Here is a 26,592-nt window from a genome sequence, read left to right as displayed (position 1 = left end):
CTAATTTCTCAAGGCTTCCATTATGTAGGAATTTATTTATCCCATAGCAGAGAGGTGGACATTAGCAGAGAGGAATGGATCTCAGGTTATAGGATATGCTTTGGTTGGAATCTGAGCCACTCCCACAGTATAAGGAAATGAAGTTTCTATATCCAGGTGAAGGGTCCTCCTGTTTCAAAGGAGATCCCAAAATAGTGAACACCAGAGTCTGCCTGGAATGGACAAAAAGACTCTTGTCCTTTTGCCACTATGATTCCTATATGAGGGAACAGAATTTATTTGGGAATTTGTCATTAACCATGGAAGATCCTACTTCGTTCCATTAATTTGATCTATTCATAGGTACCATCAGATCAAATGCAGGGCACCGAGAATGTGTGATCACTATCTGGAGGTTGCTTGTTAGTTCCGAGTTCCTTACCAGGACCTCCTGTTTTAACATCACTCATGCAAGTGGTTACTATAGGGCCTGGCCAGCGTGGGCAGTTTCGGTCAGTGGTTCCCCTAACAATATGACAAGAGAAAAGTCACAGAAGTTTACCTCTCTCTGGATTTGTTTACATCTCAAGAAGATGGTGTGGAGAGGGGAGGGAAAGGGGGACTGATATGAATGACCTCACAGTGTGATGGAACCTGTATTCTAGACCCTGTATTGGACACACCTCTGCCTCAGATGGGCTCAGGTGGGTGCCTGGGCCATGGATGAACTCACCCTTGCACAGGGGCATTCATCTTGATCTTGGACTAGTGAGAAAGCATAAAGGCTCAAGGTCCAGGTCCAAAAAATATCATTACTGAGGCCTCTGAGCAATGTAGTTCTGAGCAGATTACTTTGGGGCCAGGAGAAATCTGGAACCACAGTTCTGGGAGGCTTATGGCCCAGCATTGCCGAAGAAGACCAGGAAACAAGGAGTGGGTCTATTGGTGAAGGACAGTATTATCAGGGGCCACTTTTTATTTGGTCCATATTTTTCTTCACTCCACCTCTAGGCAGAGTTCCAGGCAGAAACTAAGGGCCATACTCAAGCAGTTTAATTGAAGAAAATTTAGCCAAGAGAGGGAACCAGCAAAGGACAGTGGAACACTAGCGTCTAACAATTGCAGGAAAACATTACCACCTCTGAACCTGAAAGAGCAAGGGCAAAAGAAGAATGTATTCATTTCCTATGGCTGCTATAATGAATTACCACAAACTTGGTGCCCCAGATTTGGGGCTTCCCTGGTGGCGCAGTGGTTGAGAATCTGCCTGCCAATGCAGGGGACACGGGTTCGAGCCCTGGTCTGGGAAGATCCCACCTGCCACGGAGCAACTAGGCCCGTGAGCCACAATTACTGAGCCTGCGCGTCTGGAGCCTGTGCTCCACAACAAGAGAGGCCGCGATAATGAGAGGCCCGCGCACCGCGATGAAGAGTGGCCCCCACTTGCCGAAACTAGAGAAAACCCTCGCACAGAAACGAAGACCCAACACAACCATAAATAAATAAATAAATAAAAATTGTATAACTTAAAAAAAAAAAAAAAAACAGATTTATTTTCACAGTTCTGGAGTCCAGAAGTCTGAAATCAGTTTCACTAGGCCAAACTCAAGGTGTTGGCTGGGTCACACTCCTTCTGGAAGCTCTAGGGGAGAATTAGCTTGGTGGCTAAAGCAGCATGTGAATTTAATGAGGATGTTTTTAAATAGGAGAGACCTACTAGACTTGTTTAAAGTGATAATGAAATGAGTCACTAGAAAAGGAGAGATTGAAAAGTGGAAAGAGTGTGAGAGCAAAGTCCTAAAGGAGGCAGAAAGAAATGGTGTCTCTGACAATGTTGGGATGGATAGAAGCTAAGTGGTGGGCGTGGAAAGTGTGAAGGACAGAAGGTTGTGCGTGGGGAGCAGATGGCAGGCACCTTTTAAAGGCAGAGGCGGAGGAGGACTTCTGGAACAAGAATTAAAAAGGGAAGGATAAGATTCACCGGTGGGAGAGGAAAAGCACGGGCAGCAGATGCTGTATTACCCACAAGCGCGGGGATTCCTGCCTGCCAAGACCCCAGAGTTCCAGATAAAAGGCAGAATGTTTGCTGGATGATTCATCCACGTGGACATTAATTGATTCAACAAATGTTTACTGAGCAGTTACTCTGTCAGGCACATTGATGTCACTCAGAATGAAATGAGACGTGAAATACAGCAGAAAACTATAAGCCAGATGCCAAAGTCATGTACATAGGAGAGATCAGGAGGAGACTGAGATGCAGGAGAGCATGAAGGTAAAAGGAGTGTTCTGTAAAGAGTTGAGACTTACTTTAGTTTCAGAGGTACTGTGAAAAAACTAATCAGAAGATGGGTCCCAGGAAAAGGAATCAGTCAGCATTACAGAAATGACAATGGAAGTGAAAATTCTTCATTTGGGCAGTGGTCAAAGGATGACTTGAACATGAGGTTGGAAGGAATTAGCTGGTCACACTGCTCCAAGAGGAATGCTAGTATACATTAAAAAAAAAAAAATTTATTACAGAAAATTTCAAATAGACACAAAATAGAAAAGTGAACTTCAGTGTATTCTTCACCCAGATTAAACAATAATCAACATTTGCCAGTCTTGTTTAGCAATCCCTCCCTGACTCCCCACTTTTATTTATTCCTGTAATATTTTAAAGTTAGACCCAGACATCATTTGTCAGGTCAGTATTTATCTTTTAACCAATAAGGACTTATTCTTCCTTTTAAACATAACCATAATATCATTATCACAACTAATAAAATTAACAGTAATTTTTAAAGTTGTTTTGACAACAGCAGACTGAAGCATTTGCTAGGGGTTCTAAATAAAAACACTGGTGTTTAGGAAGCCTGAAAAGAAATGCTTATACAGGGACAGGATTAGTTCTTTGATGGTACCATTAAAAATTATTTTGGAAAATATTAACATGGGGAAAGTTCAAGATGTATGTATATAGTAAATCCTTTGTTACGTATAAACTATAACTTTTTTGTTATGTATAAACGTGTACACACAATCCATCTCCATATCTAGCATATGCAGATACACAGATATAAGAAGAAAAAAAAAAGTCTGAAAGAACATTTACTAATATGTCCAGGGATTATATGAGTGATGGCACCAGTGTTTATTTTTTGCTTTTCATCCCTTTATGCTTTTCAGGGTGTGTGCGTGTGTGTGTGTGTGTCAGGGTGAGGGGTTGGGTGGCAGGGAGAATGTTGAGGAAGGATCGTGGCCTCTTTAAAGGAGCTGAATTAATATTTAGCGAAGAAAGTGACTCATCTTCAATCTCACAGTCCACAAATCAGAAAAGCGGATTAATACAGAGTAGGCACGGAAAACACATGTTAAATGAATAAAATCTAACGGAAAAGAGTGGAAGCTTCACTCTGATTTATCAATTTTTTAGAAAAAGAAGTGACAGAGATTCAAGCTAGGATACCATCCAGAAACGTGGCGTGGCACCGCCCACCCCGACAGCCTTTAGAATCTTCAGCAGAAAGTCGATGACGTCACATAAGGTTTTCAGTAAGGATGGGAGTTGGTCCTAAGACTTCTGGGAAATGGAGTCTGGGCGCTGTGACGACTGCGAGTCTCCGAGGTTTCTGGGAATTGTAGTTCTCAGATGTAGTATCAGCTCCTTGGTCGATCTTGCTTCAGAGCGCCCCTGGGGAAGCGAGAAGATGGCGTCTAGGGTGGTCGCTGGCCCCCATCCGGTGGTTCTAGGAGTGGCCATCGCAGCCTTGATGGGGGGAACTGGAGCACACAACGGTCACCATGAAAGTCCGGGAGCACAGCCAAAGCGCAGAGCTCTGAGGCTCTTACCCCCGCGGTGGTCTTCGCACACACGCGCCTCCTTCCCTACCCGGGTTCCCGAGGAATGGCCTAGGCGTCCGGACGAGCGAGGATTGGGAAGGCAGCTGGCCTCCGCGGGAGCCCCTGCAGGGCTCGCAGAAGAGGGCCCACGCCGAGCGCCTGGATGTGGGCTCCGTGCAAAGACGGAGATTATTTTGAAGACATTGTTCAGTGTGAGCCTAGTCACAGTGCTTTTGGCTGCATTGGAAAACCCTCTGTTTCTCCTTAGAATAAAGCTCCCCACACCAGATCAGTCTTATCTTCTGACCCGATTTCCCCACCAGAAATCCCAAAAGTTTTTGGTTCCAAATCGACTTTAAAGATGCAAGTTAATCATATCAGGCGTTCAGCTTTTTAATGTTTTGTATTCATGGCTAACTGCTGAGTGTGTATCAGAAATTCCTCCCTCCATACACTACGTAGCTTACAGGAAAGTTAACAACAGCAACTAAGGAAGTGCTGGTCTCTCTTCTACCTTGCCCGTATCTAGTCACCAGTTTCATAGGATCCTTCCTTTATACTGTCTCTTCATCTGACCACTGATCTGTTCCACAATACCACTATTCTAATACTTCAGCTCCTCACCTAGTTTCTGCGTGCTGTCTCTCTCATTTCCAAACCACCTTGTCTCCTCTACCAAATTAATCTTCTCCCCGAAACCAAATTTTTATTACCATGATCAAAAACCTCCTGTAATTCCCTCATTGCCTAAATGATTAAATCCACACACAAGCTGGTACTCAGGGCAGCCACTGTCTAGTTATCCAATTCCAAATAAACTTTTTCATTTTTATTTCACTGAACTCCCTGCCATAGACAGTCCAGTTCATCTATTGGAACAAACAGAGCATTTTCCCACCTCTATGCCTTTACTTACACAGTTCTTTCTTTCCCAGATCTTGCCAGGGCCCAGCTTAAGAGAGCCAGTAGTGGGGTCAAATCCTGATCCTTGGGTAAGCTATTTAACATCTGTAAATTTCAGTTTCTTCATCTCATAATGTGGTAAATTAAGAGACTCAAATGTGTAAAAAGAGCTTTTCTTCTGGCACCCAGTAATTACTTGATTATCTCTACCCTCTGCTCCTTCTAACCCCACTCCACCCCAAGAAGAATCTTTATATTTGCCTTTCTGAGACTTCTCCTGTGAACTAAATATTTATTCACTGGAAAACATACTATATGCTAGGTGTTGTAGAGAACACATAATTTAATATTAATTTTTTGTTATCAAGCACATTGTATAATTACATGAAGGCCAGTGGAGAAATTCATCTTAACTCTATTAGGCTTTCCTTGAAGAATGGACATTTTCTCCCCTTCCAAATACAATGTAAGCAAATGACCATCTCACTTTCACACCTGAATAACTATCTGGCATACCATAATTTGTCATAATCTTGATCTTCTAGGCATTTTCTTCTTTAATACTGATTTGTATTTTTTTCAGTTTTGTATTTTATCATATCGTGTAAGCTGCCTTGAGTCATTTTTGACACACAATAGAGTTATAATAAAATAGATGACAATTGTCTGTGATGGCAGTTAGAAGAAATATCTTCTTACTTATTTGATTGTGATCCTAGTTTTCCATTCTGTGGAGTTACAGACCCTTTAGGGATGAAATAAAAGACTACAGGCAGATATGAAGGAATAGAATCATAACAATTAGCATTTATTGAACACTTACTATATGTTAGGCACTGTTTTCATCACTTTATATGAATAAACCCACCTACTCCTTAAAACAGTCTCATGAAGTGGAAAGCCAAGAAGCCAGCATCCCAGGAGCTCTGAAGGAGAGTCAGTCCCAAGGCTTAATGTATATAATTCAAGGTAGGACAAAAAGGACCAAAATATTTATGAGGTAATCTCTCCATTCAAAAGAGTAAAGTGACTGCATTATTAAATTAAACCCTCCTGATTTAGATTAAAACTACAATCCAGGCCTGTATTGTACTAAGCATTAGATGGGGCTTCTAAGAGATTTAAGACAATTTCTAACTTCAAAAAAGTTCATGGAAAAAAGCACCTGACAGAACCAGAGAACAGAAAAAGAAAGTATGTAATACAGGAGAATAAGGCAAACCATCACTGTAAAGGACTTCTAAGAAGCGGGGGCGGGGGGGGGGACTGAAATTATCACAGAGGAGGCAGGACCTGACCAGGGCCTTTTATAAAGTATGGATAGATTTCTGGAGATACAGGGAGGAAAGCAGGGTATGTAAAAGGGTGCCACGGAATAGTTTGAAGAGGAGCCAAGTGTGAAGAGAAAGGGTGTCATAGAGACAAAGGACAGGGCTGCCCAGTTGTACTGGGGAGTAATGGAAAATAAGTAAATAGATCCAACTGTGCAAGGTCTTCAAGTTAAAGCACTTTGAACTTTTTCCTTGGGACAACGGGAAACTGTGGATTCTTTCTGAACCAAGTGATAGTTTAGTCAGGCAGCTATATAAAGACAGGGAGACAAGAGCAGCAACAATGTGTTTACTCTGGTAATCTAGACCCAAACTACTGAGGACTTGGCAGCAGCAGTAGGAATAGAGAGAAAGAAATCAACTATCAAGACATTTCAAATAAATCCTAGCAGACTGATTACCCAGGATAGATAAAGAGGAATCAGTAAGCAATAATTATGGGGCATTTAGTGACTACTCAGCACTGTGTGATGTTTTATAGGGATCTAAAGCAAGATTTCTGTTTTCAAGAAGCTTACAATCTAATTGAATAACATGAAGTACTATAAGCCAATAAAATGAAATTATTCTGGTCCAACTCTTGCCCAAAGTCACAGAGCTGATCATTGTTAATCAAAGAAGTGCTGTAAGGTAGGAAAAGTGTGCATCAGCACAGAACAATGGATCCCAGAAGCTCACGTTTTAAGGCATAGGAGTGGCCAAAAGTGCCAATTCTGCAAATGTCAAGTAGGAAAAGGACTGAGAAAGAGGCATGGAGTTTGTCTTTGACAGATCAGCTTAACAAGGCTGGTGAGAGTCAGAACCAGATGGTATATGTTTCATGAAGTCTGTAAACAAAAGAAAAGTTTTTAAAATAGGGCAGCAATTTTTTAAAAGATAATGGAGGAGCTAAGATTTTTAGGACCTTCTTGGTAAGGATAAGATAAGATAACACTGGGATTAGTTAGGCACATTAGAACTATGGGCTATACTTTGAGGAAACTATGCTATAGCAAAAAAGGTAAGGGAGGAATGAAGAGAAAAATTTGTCCATATTAATTTGAGACTGAAGTTTTTATCCCCAAACTGGTGAGAATTTTTTGTCCTAATCTGAAGCTAGCTCCTTCTCTTCTGCTACTGGAGCCAGCAAGCATGAAAATACACACACATGGGATTTCCTCTTTTAAGTGAAGGAGCTGATGTGGTTGGGAAAGAGAGGGTTCACTGGTTGTTCAGGAACCCAAGCTCCATGGAATAGATAAGGTGAGGAACTGCAAGGTGTTAGGTAGCTGTATATTCTAAGTTGGAGCCCTCCAGAATATTAGGGTGAATACGTTAGGTTTTAAAAATCATCCCCTTGTTGGATTGATCACTCATTTGAGCATTTAGTTTACAAAAAGGAAGGAAGGCTAGCTTGAAACTGGCTTAGAGCTAGCTAGTAGGAAGGAAAATTCAAACAAGTATATATGTTTCTTTTCAGCTGTGGGAGGTTATGCTGTGTGCTCTTGTGCTAACATTAAGGAAAGCACAGATATTACTCTTTAGTGTGAAGTTGCTGATGTCTGATGAGAGATGAACTCTGACTGAAGGTTTTCCCACAGTTATTACACTTGTAAGGCTTCTCTCCCGTATGAGTTCTCTGGTGAATAATAAGGGAGGAGCTCCGACTGAAGCCCTTTCCACACTCTCTACACTCGTGGGGCTTTTCTCCAGTGTGTATTCTCTGATGTTCAACAAGGGATGAGCTCCGACTGAATACTTTCCCACAGTTACTGCACTCATAGGGGTTCTCCCCAGTGTGTGTTCTCTGATGTTCAGTAAGAGATGAGATCCAACTGAAAGCTTTTCCACATTCACTGCATTCATAGGGATTCTCTCCAGTGTGTATTCGTTGATGCTGAATTATGGTTGAACGGTCACTGAAGGCTTTCCCACATTCATTACATTTGTAAGGTTTTTCTTGAGTATGAGTTCGCTGATGCTGACTAAGGTTAGTGCTTCGGCTAAAGGCTTTTCCACATTCACTACATTCATATGGTTTTTCTCCAGTATGGATCCTCTGATGTAGACTAAGGTGTGTACTCCGGCTAAAAGCTTTTCCACATTCACTGCATTCATAAGGTTTCTCTCCAGTGTGAGTTCTTTGATGTTCAATAAGGTGTGTACTTCGGCTAAAAGTTTTCCCACATTCATTGCATGCAAAAGGCTTTTCTCCACCATGAATTCTACTGTGGACAATAAGGTCTGATTGGTAACTAAAGGCTTTACCACAATCATTGCATTTACAAGGTTTCCTTTGCAGAAAGAGTTTTTGGTGTTTAATTAAGCCTGAATTATCTTTGGAGTTTTTCCTAGATATGGGGGACATAGCTCCCTTTGGAATTTTCTGCCGTGTATTAAGTTTTGAGCTTAGACTAAATTCACTGGATTCAGGGCCTCTCTCCCTAGTGAAAATTTCCTTGAGGGTCATTGACACTTTTCTGATTGCTGTTTTCTCAAAAGAAGATTTCTTCTGTGTAGGACATTTTGTCTGCCTTGACAACTGGCCCTCACTTTTACAGACTTCTTCATTCATAGGATGTTGGGCAGTATTCCTTCGGAGACTTTCCATTGCTGACCCTGAAAACTCTAGTTCTTCAGAAATAGCCTGATTGGTGTTGATGCTTTGGTTCAGTTCAAATCTCCCTATCTGAAAGACATTTAAAGTGCAAATGTCACCTGTGTCTAGTGTGGAGAGCAAGGAAAATAAACCAGCAGAAAAAAAAAAGACAACTAATTTGCAATTCATGCACACTGGTAACTTTATATGGGCAGAAACTTAAAAGGGACAATGAAAGAGAAGTGAACAAGGCCAGAAGTGATAACAGAGTTTTCACAGTGGGTGCACAAGAAATACAGGTAGGGGCGTGGGTAATATGCTGAGCCCCCAAAATGGACATGAGTAGATATACCAATTGATGAGCAGAGAATAGGGGATTAGAAAGTAAAATGAGCTATTAACTATTGTAGCCAATTAGTTATGGTAAATGAGAGAAAGGAAAGGGATGAGAAAAGTAAAGACTCTCAAATGTAGAAAACATAACCACCACCCCCCTGCCAAAATACAAAAAGTGAGGAAGACTGTATCAAGCTTGGATGTAACCATTCTCTTGGCAAAGAGAGAAAACAGAATTTCAGAAATGATAACTATTACCCTGCTATCCCCATTTGATCTCCCTTTGATCCCCTAACCCTTCTTCCAGCTAGTTTAGGTATTCTTCTAAACAAGTCTACAACCACAGAATTCAGAGGATTAACAGAGCTCATCATGACAGATCTTAACTTAGAGTTCATCAAGGCCAACTTGCTTATTTGACAGATAGAAAACAGAGTGAGTAACTTAAGTCACCCAGCAAATTGCAAGAGCTTAGACTAGAACTCATGTCTCCGAAATTTCAGATTGGTGGCCTTTTCATGATACTACTCACCTAGACAGATATTTTTGGTCACTCCCCTCTTCAGCTCCCTGAAGATCCAGTGTCTACAGTTGTTCTTTCTCCAACTGGGTGATCATGTCCAATTCACATGCTGGGATTCCTGCTGATTGGAAATGATTTAACACAAGGCTATTGGTGCTGGAGACACAGGGCTATTGAGAGCTCAACATTAATGCTTTGATCTATAGAAAAGATAGTGTGTGGGAATTCCCTGGGGGTCCAGTGGTTAGGACTCTGTGCTTTCACTGCCGAGGGCCTAGGTTCAATCCCTGGTTGGGGAACTAAGATGCCACAAGCCTCACAGTGCAGCCAAAAAAAAACCCCACAAACAAACAAACAAAAACCATAGTGTGCATTTTTAGAGGCTGTGGCAGGAGGGGCTGGAGAAAATGGGTATCTGAAAGTTCTGGGCTAAAACTGGTTCCAAAAGAAAGGTTATACACATACCCATCAGAATCACTTATGGAACTTGTTACTCTAGATACTGGGCGTTACCTCAGACCTAGTTAAGTACAATGAGGCCCAGGCATTTGTATTTATTAAGTTTATATGACTCGACAAGTTGAATTGTCCAAAATGAACCTTAGAAACACTCTCTAGGTTGCCTGAAAAATGTGTTCACTGGGACCAGCCTTTCTACCAAACATTCTTCTCACAGCCAGAGGGTCTAAAACATAAACTCAGCTTCCCTTAGGACAGGTGACTTCTTCCTTCTGCTAGAAGAGGCAACACTTCCCAAGGATCTCAAGGTTTCCAGGTATTAGGCAGCTAGCTTTCCCAGATGATTCCTGTAGAAAGCTGGCACCCCACATTCAGACTGTACCAAGCAGTCTGTTTATCTCCCCACTCACAAGGTTGTTCTAACACTTGCCTTACAATAAGGAAGAGCAGCAAGGCCCTCTCCTAGAATACTGACCTACACTGAGTGTCTAGCAGAGCATCCTGGCTCTGTTGGTAAAATGGGGAGGATATGGGAATCTGTGCCTACTCTTCCAGCCCTTCTCTGGACTCTGTTTCCCCACTGAAGTTTTTTCTTTAACCCATTCTCTTGTAAATTCATTCAGAGCCCTTGGGCATGACAGTAGGCAACAAATTGTATAATAGTTCCCCTAATGTTTCTGCTCACAGCACAATTTAAGATCCACTAGGTTAAGAGTTGATCTGGTTTCAAAAGTCTTGCCTTTCTCAGAGACTGGGAACCTCCCATATGTGGAAATGAATCTTGGAGGATGTTCACGAAGAAGCCATCCATGGAGAACCTCAAGAGCAACATGACGATGCTGTCTGTGTCCAGCTTAGAGAAGAACATGCCTTTCAACTGAAAGCAGGGAACACAAAACTCTACCACTGGGTTGGCTGAGAAGTCAGATTTTCTAATTTATTTAGAACCTTGCAATAAAATCCAGTTGCACACTTTTTGGCGCTAACATTCCTTAGTAGGCATTTGTCTTACTGCTTAGGTTGGCTGGCCTACGTTCTTGCAGCCCAGATCCTTAAGCTACTCCATCATTATTCTATTGGCAGTTCACTGTTACTTCTCTCCTCTATTACAGTTATCCTCAAGGCAGCAATATCACCTCCTAGGGAGAGTTTTGGGAATTTGTGAGGGTTTGTGTGTGTGTTTTTTTTTTTTGTTTTTGTTTTGGTTTTGGTTGTCATATTGATTGAATGGGGCTATTAGAATTTAGTGGGGGTCAGGGATTCCTGTAAAACAAAGAATGTCCCTTATCCTGCCAGACTTTCAAAAGAGTTGTTAATGGTTACCTGAGACTGGAACTACTTTACAAATAAATACAAAGTATTTTGCACAACTTTGCTATGTATTGGAAAATCAAGGAAATATACTTCTTTTTCTTTGAATGATATTTGGAATTGTTCGCCATTTTAGGAAAATCAAGCCACTCATGACATTAGATTCACAAATACAACATTCACGTATCAGTCTGCATTTGTAGCTGTTGTATTCACATGATTCTATGAATAGGTACAAGTGTCTATTTCATCCAATCATTTACATGCTGAAAAACTATTATTCTATTATAAATTCCTTTTCTTTTCTTTCTCCTTTATATTACAGTTAAGGTAACATAGTGATATTCTGGAAATTATATCTATAGGTAGTTAATATTATCTATAAATTTTATTTCAAGATAGTAAAGGGGATGGTAGGTTTGAAAGGTAGAGAATTACTTCTCTAGTGCAATGGAACTAAAGTATTAACAGTTACACAATAGATAAATAGTGACTCTCTCAGGCGGTAAATTGCAAAGCCTCTAAAGCCTTAAAGCAAAAGTCCTTGTCCCCAGCAGAAGTCCTTGAAGATCTGAGAACACCCACACTGCCATAAAGGTGACGTAGGAACAGTGGGAATTTTGTACATAGTGGAATATTATTACATTATTACATATTACATTCCATCTTGGAGAAGAGATATTGTTGAGAAGAGATTTTGTTCAGGTTTTTGGAGACAAAGGGAAACCAGGAAGATCTGAAATGTGAAGATCTTTATAAACTGACTCACTAGAACCATTAAAACAGGACATCTAAAAGTAGGCAGGATCTCCTGAACAGAGAGAGAACTAGGACAGAGTTCAAAGGAGAGAGCCAATTTGAAGTTGAGGGTTTACTCTCATGCTTATTAATACCTTGATGATTGGTAAAATATGCCAATTTGATATAAGATAATTATAATTTAATGTGTATATAGAGTGCAGTACAAGAGTCCCAAGATGTAGTTGTTTTTGCATTTCAAATAAGCTCATGACATGTATAACTGTATTATGCATTATGTGTTTGTATATGTGACACCTATGACAGACACACAGAAACCACATTGGGGAAAGTTTCTACATTAAAAAAAAAAAAAAAAAAAAAGAACCCAACTGTGAAAGGAACCTGACTTGGAGGTGCAGCCTCTGGAAAGGCCCTTTTTTGGTCTTTTCTCTTGGGTCTGCCTATTCTAAGCATTTAATGAATACAGACTCATTTTTGTCTCACAACAATGAGAGGGTTACTATTATTATTTCCAAAATACAAATGAAGAACTTGAGGTACAGAAAGGATAAGTAATTTGGCCCAAGGCCAAGTGATAAATCCTGGACTCAAACTCACTACACTACATCATACTTACTGCTTCTCAACAGGCAGGGAAAGAACACTTGAGTCATGCTTTCCATTCATATGGCCTCTAAAGGGCCAAGGAACTAAACTCCACTGATCCAAGGACACCAGCATGACCTTGACACAAGAGTGACTACCTCTGAGAGATGACTATCCTGAGAGGCTGCAATAAGTCCCAACCACACTAAAAGCCCTATCTGTGTAAACTAAGGATTAAATTTCCTGGCTTCCACTAAAGTGCCACCACAAAGCAAGTGACATCCTTGGCATAAATCAGTGAAACACCAGATAGAGGTCCCGTGGTATAAATAATTACTTGGTATTACATTTACCAAGTAATCTGGATTTTGATCATAGCTCTGTTGGTAGCTAAATAAAAACCAAGGAAAAATAACTAGTCTGGTTTTATGTATCCTCATCTGTAAAAGGAAGATGTTGGACTTGATTAGTCCAGAGCTGTCTGATTCCTGGAATTTAATTTTAGATTCCAAACTCTGAGGCACAGACCCAACTGCCTAGACTAAGGGGATAAGACTAGAATGAACAGACTCTTTTTCAAATTCCCAGAGACATGTGAGAGCCTAAGGTCCATGTTTCAGAGGAAACTGTTTGAGAAAGAGGTCAATCGCCTAATGCTGAAATAGAGCAAGGGAATGCTGAGGAAGACATCAAAAGCAGTCAGCAGGCAACCAGGGACTAATCCCATACTGGGCAAAATTTGCCACACTCACCTAAGAAGGGACATTCTCTGAAAAGAGAAATACATGTGTCTCCACTTGGCAAGATGGCACAAACTTCCAGAAAAGAAGGAAGAATCCTTAACATACATGGTATACGATCCTATAGTGAGATAGAAAGTTGCCTTTCCCTCTTCCACCTCCTCTTCATTTTCTTTCTGGTAAAGGGCAAATCTGGGGATAACAGGTCTTACCCTAAGGTATCCAGAGTCACTGGTCTAGTAATGTCCACATTGGGCCAGGTGAATGCAACCCTAGGTATTAAGAGGTAAAACAAATGTCCTAAAGTAACCCCACCTCCTCCCAGACACAAAGAAAATGACAGTAGACATTTATGTCTGGGCTTAAGTCCCTAGTTCTTTAATGAGAAAAGGTAAAGGGAATTGGTCTGGGCTGAGTCCAAACTCTCTCTAAACTCTCTAGGTGTTCCGAGGCATATAATCCAGTCTGCTTATCGATTTCCTCACATGGGATATGAGTTCAAAGGGAGTAGGCAGTAGTCGCTTCTTCCTGAGAGTCAAAACAGAAGGCAGATGATATTGCTCCACCACAGGGCTGTGCATCTCTGGGCAAGCCACTCACCTTTTTGAAAAGCTGGTCCCACACTATAAAATGGCATTACTAGTACTCCCTTGTCTTTTCTCACAAACCTTCTGTGAATGCTGCACATTATAAATGGCAAAGCTTACTATAAAGAATATCATCTATGACATAAGGAGATGTTACTGCTGTGCTTACCTCAAATGAATTAGTTTTTAAATTGTGATAGTATACATTTAGGGAAAGATGCTCTCAGAGGATTTGTGCTGCTGTTCTAGAGAGTGGACAGATGCATTCTTTTTCCTGGCTTTGGAGGATGCACATGAAATGGGGAAGGCAGAGCCGGTGGATATGACAGAGGTCTCAGGCGGAGCCCCCAGATATATTTCAGAGAGGCTAGGAGGTCTCTGTCTCCACAAGGTTAGGACCATACCCTTATCTAGGTTTCATACAAGGGGTTCCTCCACCATGATGTGGAATGTTGCCTCTCCTTTTCTCTTTTTCTCCTTTCTTCCTCATACTTTAGTTTTACCTGGATCACCTTACTGGTCTATAGATATCGTATCCTTACCAAATCATTATTCTCGAAAGTACAGTGGTCACAAAGTGCTGCAGCACCAGCAAACCACATTCTCCTCTTCATATGACTAAGTTTCCAGCCCTCACAGCCCTGACCCCCTCCTGTTACCTTAACCATCTGAAATTCTTTTGACCATTCCACTTTCTCTTATAATCAATTGCTGATCTTGGAATAATTTTCCCTTGTATATACTCCCTTGAATATTAAGAAATTATCTCATTCCTAAGGAAGCAGGTTCTGAGGGTTCTGGAATAGCTCTTCTTCTGGTGCTTTGCTTTCTGGTATCGGGCTGACTACTTCCTGGAGCCTTTGCGAATGCACAGGAGTCAGCAGGAGGGGCTAGGCAGCCTCTGTTCAACTCTAAAACAGAGACAGTCAAGTCTCCAGGCCTACCAAAAGATGGTCTTCAGACAACAGTGTCCTTGAAGATTGGTTCAAAGTCACAACAAATTCACAGAATTTGATATACAGCATTTGTCAATACCCCTAACAACACCTACTATACTGAAGTACAACCGTCATCATCAGAACCATAAAATAAATACTACTACTCTCAAGCTCTGTAACTTTAAGTAAGGTACTTCATCTCTGTGTGCCTCAATTTTAAAATCTGTAACATGAGGATAATAATCGTACATCTCATGGGGTTAACGCGAGGATTAAATGAGTTAACGCTGGTAAAAACTCTTAGAACAGTGCCTGGCACACGGTAAGCATCTGGGAAACACCCCGAGTACAGAAGCCCTTCCTCGCCCAGCTAGAGCGGAGCGGAATGAAACTCTGAGCTTTTCCATCTCCCAGGGGTTCACCGGAGAACACCACCTGCTGTCAGCGCAGCTGAGGGACTAGGTTGTGCCCACCCGCAAGGTGAGCGCTGGGCGCCGCTCAGAGACACCGTGCCGCGTCCCAGCCGCGGAGGCACCTCTCGGCCGGATCTGCGGCCAGACCACCCTTGGACCTCTCGCCGGTCTACCCCCGAGAGAGTAGAGTGTTTCCGCACGACCACTTCCTAGAGCCTCCAGGCCCACCCGTCCAGGCCCCGGGCCCCGGAGCCCGGCGTGCCCCACTCACCGGCCGCCTCGGGGCGAGCGCCGGGACACACCCTGGGCCGGACCCACGCGTAGACAGAACCTTAGTGCGCGGGGCTTGAGGAAGCCGGAAGGATTAATGGGAAACCCTTGCGTCGACCCACTGCTCCCGCGCTCACCAAGGTTCCCGAGGTCACAGACACTCTTCCACTCAGACCCCTGGTCGTGTCCTTGTCAGTATGTGGGGCCAGTCATTGCCTGATCAACGGCCCCGATCTAATTCTCCTGGAGCGGATGATCTGTTAGAGAACAGAGACGATGGGGAGAATGGGCAGCATACCAGAGGCCGTGGCTCTGCGCCTGCGCTGCAGACTCCGGGACCGCCAGGTTGTGTTCAGACTCATTTTCCTGGAGATTTTTGCAAAGCACTTTCCCTGGTGTGTGTGACGCCAAGATTGAGAAGTTGATGCTAGAGGCCTGAGAAAGTTGATGCTGGAGACCCTAGAAAGGTCCTGAAGATCTTAATACATTCTATGCAGTATAGTCCAAACCAGTGATTTAGTTTTAAACAGCATACCTGGAGAGCTGGTTAAAATACAGATTCCCAGGCTTCGCACTCGTTGGTCAGAGGAAAGTCCCAGAAACACTGCATTTTCAGGGGGAATCCCAGATAATTCTAATGCAGGTGGTCCTCAGACCATCTCTGGAGAAACAGGCTTTTTTGCACAGTCTAGATGCTTAGATGCAATTAAATGCAGGACACTTCCCAAATTCCATCAAGAGAAGTAAAGGTAAATAAAATCAGGATCCTATTCTGGTCATGAAGATTTTTACCTATGTTTTATACTAAGAGTTTTATAGTTTTACTCTTAAATTTAGATCTTTGATACATTTTGAATTATTTTTTGTATTTGGTGTAAAGTAAGCATACAACTTCATTATTTTGTATGTGTATATCCAGTTTTCCCAGTACCATTTGTTGGAAAAGACTGTTACTTCCCAATTATGTGGTCTTAGCACTGGTTGAAAATCAGTTGATATATATGTGGAATTTGTTTTTTCTGGACTTTCTTTTCTATTCCATTGGTCTAGACGTATATCCCTATTCCGGCACCACACTGTTGAGATTACCACTGTGTAGCTTTGTGGTAAGTTTTGAAATTAGGAAGTATGAATCTTCCAACTTGTTCCTTTTCAAAATTTGTTTTGGTTTTGAGGGTCCCTTGAGATTCCATATGAATTTTAGGATGGGTTTTTCTATTTCTGTAAAAAACATTGTTGGAATTTTGACAGGGAATACATCAAATCTGCTTTGAGTAGTATTGCCATCTTAATAGTGTCTTCCAATTCATGAACATGGTATGTCTTTCCATTTACTTAGGTCTTCTGTAATTTCTTTCAGCAATGTTTTGTACTTTTTGAAGTACAAATCTTTTGCCTCCTTGGCTAAATTTCTTCTTAGGTATTTTATTATTTTTGATGCTATTGCAGATGGAATTCTTTAATGAATAGAGCAACCAGACAGATTAGTTTAAAAAAAAATAGAGGATTTGAGCAACAATATAAAACAGTTAGACCTAACAAAATATATATATAGAACATTTCACCCAACAACAGCAGAACACACATTCTTCTCAAGTGAACATGGAACATTCTCCAGGATAGAGCATATGTTAGACCACAATAAAAGCATTAATAATTTTTAAAAGATTAATATCATACAAAGAATATTTTCTGATCAAAATGGAATGAAACTAGAAAACAATAACAAAAGGAGGGGCTTCCATGGTGGCGCAGTGGTTGAGAATCTGCCTGCCAATGCAGGGGACACGGGTTCGAGCCCTGGTCTGGGAAGATCCCACATGCCACGGAGCAACTAGGCCCGTGAGCCACAACGACTGAGCCTGCGCGTCTGGAGCCTGTACTCCACAACAAGAGAGGCCGCGACAGTGAGAGGCCCGCGCACCACGATGAAGAGTGGCCCCCACTCGCCGCAACTAGAGAAAGCCCTCGCACAGAAACGAAGACCCAACACAGCCAAAAATAAATAAATTAATTAATTAATAATAATAAAAAAATAACAAAGGAAAATTAGAAAATTCATAACTATGTGGAAATTAAATAACATAGTCTTAAACAACCAATGGATCATAAAAGAAATCACAAAGGAAATTAGAAAATAACTTGAGAAGAATGAAAACAAAAGCACAACACACCAAAGCTTATGGGGTGAAGCACTGTTTTTTCAAATCCCCTAGGGGTTGGGAAGCCATTTCAGCTCTTTGGAGTTAAAACTATGGCTGGCCTCTGTACTGGCTCCTCAGCAATCAAAAGCAGTGATCAGCAATCAAAACATTAAACCCCAATTTTTAGAGTGCAAGGTCTTTATTGCCCACCACAGCACCAGCAAGCTACACCAGGAGCAAGGCCAATAGTTCCCACTGGCTGCCTGCCATAGTGCTAGGAGATGGAGGATGGTAGCCACTGCATGAAACAGTGAGATTCACCAAAATTTATCAATCTCTTCTTCAATCTCTCCTCTGGACTCTGCAAATGTTTGACTAGACCCCAGATTTCCAAAAGAGTTGCTTCACACAGTCCTGCGAGCTCAATAGTTGTTTCTATGGAGGGACTGATTCCTGGACATTCCTACTCATCCCTCTTCCGTGACATAACTGTCATTTCCTTTTACAAATCATGGAATGAAGAGTGAAATGACACAGACAGATACAAGGCTAGAATTAAATCTTGTGTTCTTTAAGGGGGAAAGGGTCTCCTGAATATAAGGAGTTTAAGAGATATAAGGAGAGAAATTGGTTGGAAGAAGAGTGACAAGAAAAGAATTTTAATCTTAAAAACAGAAGAAATGCTGAGCATACTTAACATCCACCTTTCTATGTGACTTCTTGGACTTCGTGTATTTACAATTTTTGTACTGCAGAGAAACTTAAAATCCATTTGTAAACAATTGCTGTGAATTTTGAAATGGGACTTTTATGAACTTCTACCAAACTTACCTTTAAGATTTTCCCAATTTGTATATCTGTTGCTTCATGTGAAAGAAACTTCTTAAAATGAATTTAATAAAATAAAGCGTTCTTCCTACCATACGACCCAGCAATCCCACTACTGGGCATATACCCTGAGAAAGCCATAATTCAAAAAGAGTCATGTACCACAATGCTCATTGCAGCACTATTTACAATAGCCAGGACATGGAAGCAACCTAAGTGTCCATCGACAGACGAATGGATAAAGAAGATGTGGCACATATATACAATGGAATATTACTCAGCCATAAAAAGAAACAAAATTGAATTATTTGTAGTGAGGTGGATGGACCTAGAGTCTGTCATACACAGTGAAGTAAGTCAGAAAGAGAAAAACAAATACCGTATGCTAACACATATATATGGAATCTAAAAAAAAAAAAAGGTTATGAAGAACCTAGGGGCAGGACAGGAATAAAGACACAGACGTAGATAATGGACTTGAGGACACGGGGAGGGGGAAGGGTAAGCTGGGACGAAGTGAGAGAGTGGCATGGACTTATATATACTACCAAATGTAAAATAGATAGCTAGTGGGAAGCAGCCGCATAGCACAGGGAGATCAGCTCAGTGCTTTGTGATCACCTAGAGGGGTGGGATAGGGAAGGTGGGAGGGAGATGCAAGAGGGAGGAGATGTGGGGATATATGTATATGTATAGCTGCTTCACTTTCTTACAAAGCAGAAACTAACATACCATTGTAAAGCAATTATACTCCAATAAAGATGTTAAAATAAATAAATAAAGCGTTCTTCAATCAGCTACAAGGGATGATAAATTGACAAATCTGGCTATACTGTCTATTGAAGGTGACTATACAAACAGGTTAAATTTTGTCAGTCATTGAGAAATTTGCGGAAGACTCAAAAACAGAAACTATGAAGTTATGATTCATTTCTGCAACACACTATATGTAGGTGAGTTTTTTTCATCTTTTCCCAGAAATACATTCATGTAATTAAAAATACCAATCCATTATTTTAAAACTTTTTGGCCTATATTAAAAACTTTTAAAAAACTTGCATAATTATATGTGAAGTGAAATAAAGACTATTTCACTGACCATTATTATTATTCATTCCATTTCAGGATTATTACTGAAAATAATTTTTCTTGTACAGAGGATAGAAGTGTTAAAAAAAATTATCTGCTCTGGATGTTATATATGCCTTGGTAAGTGTACCCAGATTATATTCCTAAACAACATAAATGGAACCTGAGACTCTGGTTTTACGCAGGCGTTATTCTCTGCCAAGAAGACGAAGACATGGGAGGATAAACAAAACTGGATTGCTAGCAGGAAGACAGGAGGACTTAGAGTGCCAAGCTTGACCCTTGGTTCCTAGGTCCAGATCAAAAACCGCTGCCTTGAGCGCTGGGACCAATCTGACTGTTGTCATGGAGACGGCGGGAGCGGCTGGTTGCACAGGATTCCCGGCGCCTCTGTTGCGTCATTTCCCACCGCCAGCCCTTGGCTCCGTCGCCCAAGCCCGCGTTATTTGGGAGGGTGTGTGTCTAGTGGGAATCTGAATAGTGTGTTCCGGAGTATTGGCTGACAGTACGCTTTGCCCTTTCGGAAAAACTTTCTATGGAGATGCCCCACTGTCAGTTGTGAGGCTGCGTGCGGCACCACAACGCTCGGGACAGAGTCGTGGGAGTGTCTGAATGGATAGCTACGTATCCTGGCAACCGCCTGGCCTCCAGGTGAAGTCTCGAGTCCTATCGCCAATGCTGGGGTTTGTTCCAGGCAAGTGTGCACATCAAGGCCTTTCTTTAGCACTTGTCTACCTTTTCCGTTCTCTTTTTCCTCGTAGGTTTCCCCATTGTGGGATCTGTGTTGCTCCCTGTTCAAGAGATCGGTTGGGACACACTCAGGATGACTGTTTCTGCCAGAGTGGTTTTGGGGACTCATGCTTTTTCTTTAATAACAACGTCATGCACCTACCTTACATCCTTAAAATGGGCTTTATAAAAATCATTTGGCCATTCTTGTTACCTCCCGGAGTAAGTAGGACTTGGGGATGAAGGCTGCAGTATCCTTTCTCGAGCTGCAGAGTGAAGGTCCTCTCCACAGAGATTCATTTTTTGTGTTGGACACTTCTCATTGTTTCTTTTAATCTCCAGGTCCCAGAGCCATGGAAATAAAGTGCTTCTCCAGAGTGAAAGCATTTTTTCCCCCAAATGGAATAGAAATTATCAGAGAGCAACACATATAGAAAGGGCAAGTATTTGTTTCGTGAAGCTTTTGTGTATTCAAGTGTGTGTAACGGGTTATAAAACGTATTACTGTGTGGTCAAAAGTAGACACTGACTTACAACGAACTATATGCCATATAGGAGGACAGAGGAGACACGTGAGACACAGAGAACTCCCTTTGTCAGGAGATAACCTTTGACTCGAGATTTTCAGATGGACAAAGTCCTCTGGTGCTAAAGAATGCTCTGAATGCCTGCCGGGAAAGATTAGCATTTAGATGGTGGCACAGTATCTGAGGATCAGAGAAGCTGTAGTGACTAGTGTTTTTCAAACTTTGGGACCATTGTGAGTTATGAAATCGATTCAGTGGCTTGCAAACAGCGTTTTAAAAAAGAAATAGAATAGCAAATGTGTATACCAGAGTAGCTTATACACACAATAAGAGTAACAGCAAACATGTATAGTAGGAATAATTATTGTCTTGTGAAATTTTGGCTCAGACACACACCATACACACATAGAGGCAAGTTTGTAGTAGTTGCAAAGTAAAATGTATTTCTGAATGGAAAGAAAGTACTTCACTAGTAGATGATGAAACTGAAATGCTTGAGGGTTATAGATGAGAATAAAGGGAAAGATGCTGGTATTCTCAGAATGAGTAAAACACAGCCATTTCAAGGATTGTGGTAGAAGTGAGGGACTCTGAGATTCAAGGAAAGAAAAGTAACTCTATCCTTAGGGATTGAAGATAGATACTGTTGGCTTGTGCCGGTAAGAATGTATCATACTTTATTTCTTTTTCAACTCTTCTGTGTCAGTCACTCAGCCACTAAACCAGGAAAGGGAAAACTTAGAAGAATGTTAGAGATGATCATATATAATTTTTAGGATTATTTTCCTTCTTCCTCCCCCCTCCCTTCTTTCTCTTTTTGCCCCCTTTGGTAGTATGTCTTAGGAGAAGGAAATTATCCTCCTTATTAACCTTATATTTTTAAAAAATTATGGAAAGATCCAACCACACAAAAGTATAGAACTTTGTACAATTAACCCCTTAATTTAAGTTGGTATGATGACTTTGGAAATAAGTTTGGTGTTAACTAAACTGAAGATATATATGTTATGAGCCCAAAATTCCCTTCCCAGGTAAATTCTCAACAGTGATACATACACAAGTGTCCTAAATCATGTACATGAATGTTCATAGCTGAATAATTTATAGTAGCCAAAAACTGAAAATAACTCAAATATCCAAAAAAAAAGGTACAATGGATAAATAAACTGTGGTATTGAATACTACATCCACCGTTTTGTGTTTTTTAACATCGACCTTTTTAAAGAGTGAAGGTCAGTTGCTTTGTAGAATGTTCACAATTAAGATTTGGCTAGTTATTTTCTTATGATTAGATTATGATTAAGCATTGTTGGCATGAGTACCACATATGTATCTCCCATTGCATCACATCAGAAGGTACATTATGCCACTTTGTCCCACTATTGGTTAAGTTTGATCACTTAGGTTAAGGCGGTATCTGCATAATGTTAAGGTACATTTCTCCCCTTTTATCAATATTTTTATGTCCTCAAGCATTCTTTTAAAAATTCAACATGTTATATGCATTACTGTCATCATTCTTTTGATTCTCGAATTATCCAAAATTTTGCTAATGGGAAGACCTTTAAGTCAGCTTCTGTGTCTTTTTGCTGTATTTTCAGAGACCTTCCTTGTTTCCTGGCATAACTGCCTTTCTGCTCACTATGTATTCCCCACCTGAGACTTGGATCAACTACTTCTTCAGGGAGGCCCCTCCACTTTTTTTCAGTTTGTTTGTTTGAATTAGTCCCAAATGAGGTGCACACATTGTGCTTAAGTCTTTCTCTTTTTAAAAGATAAACTTTTTTTTTGGTTGTGTTATATGTGTTCGTTTCTGTGCGAGGGCTTTCTCTAGTTGCGGCAAGTGGGGACCACTCTTCATCGCGGTGCGCGGGCCTCTCACTATCGCGGCCTCTCTTGTTGCGGAGCACAGGCTCCAGCCGCGCAGGCTCAGTAGTTGTGGCTCACGGGCCTAGTTGCTCCGCGACATGTGGGATCTTCCCAGACTAGGGCTTGAACCCGTGTCCCCTGCATTGGCAGGCAGATTCTCAACCACTGCGCCACCAGGGAAGCCCTAAAAGATAAACTTTTAATTTTAAATATTTTTAGATCTATTTAAATTTAAATCTACAGAAAAGTTGTAAAGATAGTATAGAGAGTTCCTGAATACCCCTGACCTAGTTTCCCCTATTGTTAACATCTTATACTACTATGGTATGTTTATCGCAATTAAGAAACCAACACTGGTACATTACTATTAACTAAACACTACACTTTATTAGGATTTCACTGTTTTCCCCTCATGTTCTTTTTCTGTTCCAAGATTCTTTCCAGGATACCATGTTACATTTACATGTCATGTTTCCTTAGTCTCCTTTGATCTATGCATTTTCCTCAGGCTTTCCTTGTTTTTGATGACCTTGACCTGGTCAGGTATTTTGTGGAATGCCCCTCAATTGGGATTTTTCTAATTTTTTTTTTTTTTTTTCTCATGATTAGACTGGGGTTATAGGTTTGGGTATGAAAGACCACAGAAGAGAAGTCCCAGTCTCATCACCTCAAGGATACATCTCATATCAAGGATACATGCTATTAACATGACTTATCACTGATGATATTATTCTTGATCACCTGACTGAGGTATTACTTACCAGGTTTCCCCACTGTAAAGTTACCTCTCCTTCCATATTCTATTCTTTGAAGCAAGTCACTAAGCATAGCCCATAGAAGGAGTGGGAGGAGGGGAAATTTACCTCCCCATCCTGCAGGGGAGAGTAGCTATAGAAATTATTTGGAATTCTCTGTAAGGGAGATTAGTTTTTTATCCCCTATTTATTTATTCAATTATTTATATCAATATGGATCCATTGATATTTATTTTATATTTTGTGTTGTAATACAATAACACACTATTTTATTGCTCAAATTATTTCAGCTTTGGCCATTGGGTGCTGTTAGGTTGGGTCCTATGTCCCTTTGACATTCCCCCTACCCATTTCCCCATTTTTTTTTTTAAGCATTTTCTTACTTTCTGTCAATGCAAGATGCTCCAGGTTCATATTGTATTTTCTCTGTCCCAGTCCTGGAGTCAACAATATAGGGTGTGCTCATTGTCACTGAGGTGTCACTGCTTCTGGGCTCTCTCAGCTGCCAGTGTTAAACTATACTATATATGTATACTAACCAATATATCCATACATATCTATAATTATTTCTGTATCCATCCATATCTATATTAAGCTAAAGGTGAATACATGCTGATGTCTCTGACTCTAATCCAATACCACGTGTATCATTTTAACCTTCCCTCTAGCTTATTTGTAACTTCCCTGCCCAATATGAGAAACCTGGCACTCACAGTCTACCATCCATTTACTTATCTGTTCAACTCCGGTGTACATGTACAGCTGTTTCAGAATTTGTGTCTCATATTCCCAAGAGAAACAGATATACCAACTAGAGTGCTGTGTGAAGTTAGTTCCTTTTGTCTGAGTCTTACAGTTTCCGATCATTTCCAAATATACTTAAATCATTCCCTTTATTCTCCATCCTCCTTAGTGAGGTCATGTCATACATTTGTAACACAATTAGAATCTTTTTTTCACATCTTACAATCTATCCTAAGATCCCCCAATCTCCTGGTTGGGTTTTTTAAAATTCTAATTTATTAAAGTTCATTCTTTATGTTGTAAAGTTGTTGGTTTTAAAAACTGCATAGTTTTGTATATCCAAACTACAATATGATACAGGTTAGTTCCATCTCCCTAAAAAATCTTCTGTGCTTCCCCTAGTCACATACCTTCCTCTCCCCAAACTACTGGCAACCACTGATCTGTTTTCCATCCCTCTAGTTTTGCCTTTCTAATAGAACGTCATGAATGGAATCATGTAGTATGTAGCCTTTTCGGTTTGCTTTTTTCACTTAGCAAAAAGGATTTAAGATTCATCCATATTGTGTGAATTAATCACTCATTCCTTTTTATTGTTGGATAGTATTGGATCCACAGTAGTTGGATGTACACCATTTGTTTATTCATTTACCTGTTGAAGGACATCTTGATTGCTTTGAATTTTTGAAGATTATGCATAAAGCATTTATAAACATTTGCATGCAAGTTTTTGTGTGGGTTATGCCTCTCTTGTTTTATTGGGGTAAAATTCACATAACATAAAATTTAACCATTTAAGTGTATAATTCAGTAGTTTTTAGTATATTCACAATGTTGTGCAACCATCACAGCTATCTAATTCCAGAACATTTTCATCACCCCAAAAGAAGCTTTGTACACACTGAGCAGTCACTCCTCATTCCACCCTTTCCCTAGCCCCTGACAAACACTGTTCTCTTTTGTCTATGAATTTGCCTATTCTGAACATTTCACATAAATAGAGTCATACAATATGTGGCTGTTTGTGTTTGCCTTCTTTCACTTTCAAGGTTCACACATGTAACATTTATTAGCACTTCACTTCTTTTTAAGGCTGAATAATATTCCATTGTGTGTATATACCACATTTTGTTTATCCATTAATCTGTTGATGGGCATTTGAATTTTTCCCACTTTTTCCTATTATGAATAATGCTGCTATGGAAATTCATGTATAAGACTTTGTGTGAATGTGTTTTTGTTTGTTTGTTTGTTTGCTTTTTTGTTTTTCAGTTTTCTTGGGTTTATGCCTAGGAGTAGAACTGCTGGATCATATGGTACCTCTATATTTAAATTTTCAAGGAAGTGTCAAACTTTTCCACAGCAGCTGCACCATTTTACATTTCCACCAGCAATGTATAAGAGTTCCATTTCTCAACATCCTTATCAATATTTGTTGAAAATCAAATTGTTTTGAGTATAGTTGTCCTAGTGGGTGTGAAATGGTATCTTGTGGTTTTTATTCACATTTGCCTAGTGACTAATGGTATTGAGCGTTATTTTATATGCTTATTGGCTATCTGCATGTCTTCCTTGGCAATATGACTATTCAGATCCATTGCCTGTTTTAAAAATTGGGCTGTGTTTTTGTTGCTGGGTTATAAGAGTTCTTTGTATATGCTATATACTAGACCCTTGTCAGATATATTATTTGCAGATATTTTCACCCATTATGTGGGTTGTTTTCACACTTTTCATAGTGTCCTTTGATCCACAAAAGTTTTTAATTTTGATGAAGTCCAACTTATCTATTTTTTTTCTTTTGTTACTTGTGCTTTTGGTGCCATATTTAAGATAATTGCCTGATCCAGTGTCCCAAAGATTTATAGTTACATTTCCTTTTAAGAGTTTTAGTTCTTACATTTAGATCTTTGATCAATTTTGAGTTAATTTTTGAATATGTGGGCATAGGGGTCCAAATTCATTCTTTTGGATGTGGATTTGTTGAAAAAGTGATTCCCCAAAGTGACTCCCCATTGAATGGTCTTGACGCCCTTGTCGAAAATCAATTGACCATAGTCACACAGGTTTATTGACTCTCACTTCTGTTCCACTGACTTGTGCTCATACCACACTATTTTGATTAATGTAGCTGTGTAGTAAGTTTTGAAATAGGGAAATGTGAGTCTTATTTTGTTCTTTTCAAGATTGCTTTCCCTATTTGGTGTCCCTTGCAATTCCATATGAATTTTAGGATCAGCTTGTCCATATCTGCAAAGAAGGCAGCTAAGATTTTGTATCACTGAGTCTGTAAATCACTCAGGGAATATTGCCTTTAAAACAATATTAAGTGTTCCAATGCATAAGCACCAGATATTTTCCCATTTA

The 26,592-nt window shown here is 40.4% G+C and overlaps 1 protein-coding gene across 1 annotated transcript in view; it reads right to left on the bottom strand.

Annotated features, from left to right (window-relative positions):
* Positions 1-26,592, bottom strand: part of LOC309638925 (zinc finger and SCAN domain-containing protein 16-like) — a 378,126-nt gene that overhangs the window by 303,295 nt on the left and 48,239 nt on the right. The gene's annotated exons all lie outside the window — the stretch shown is intronic.

Source organism: Balaenoptera physalus (genome assembly GCF_965194825.1).
Source record: "Balaenoptera physalus genome assembly, chromosome: 11".
Lineage (NCBI taxonomy): Eukaryota > Metazoa > Chordata > Mammalia > Artiodactyla > Balaenopteridae > Balaenoptera > Balaenoptera physalus.
Note: the sequence above shows the minus strand (reverse complement) of the source record. Positions and strands in the feature narration are given on the sequence as shown.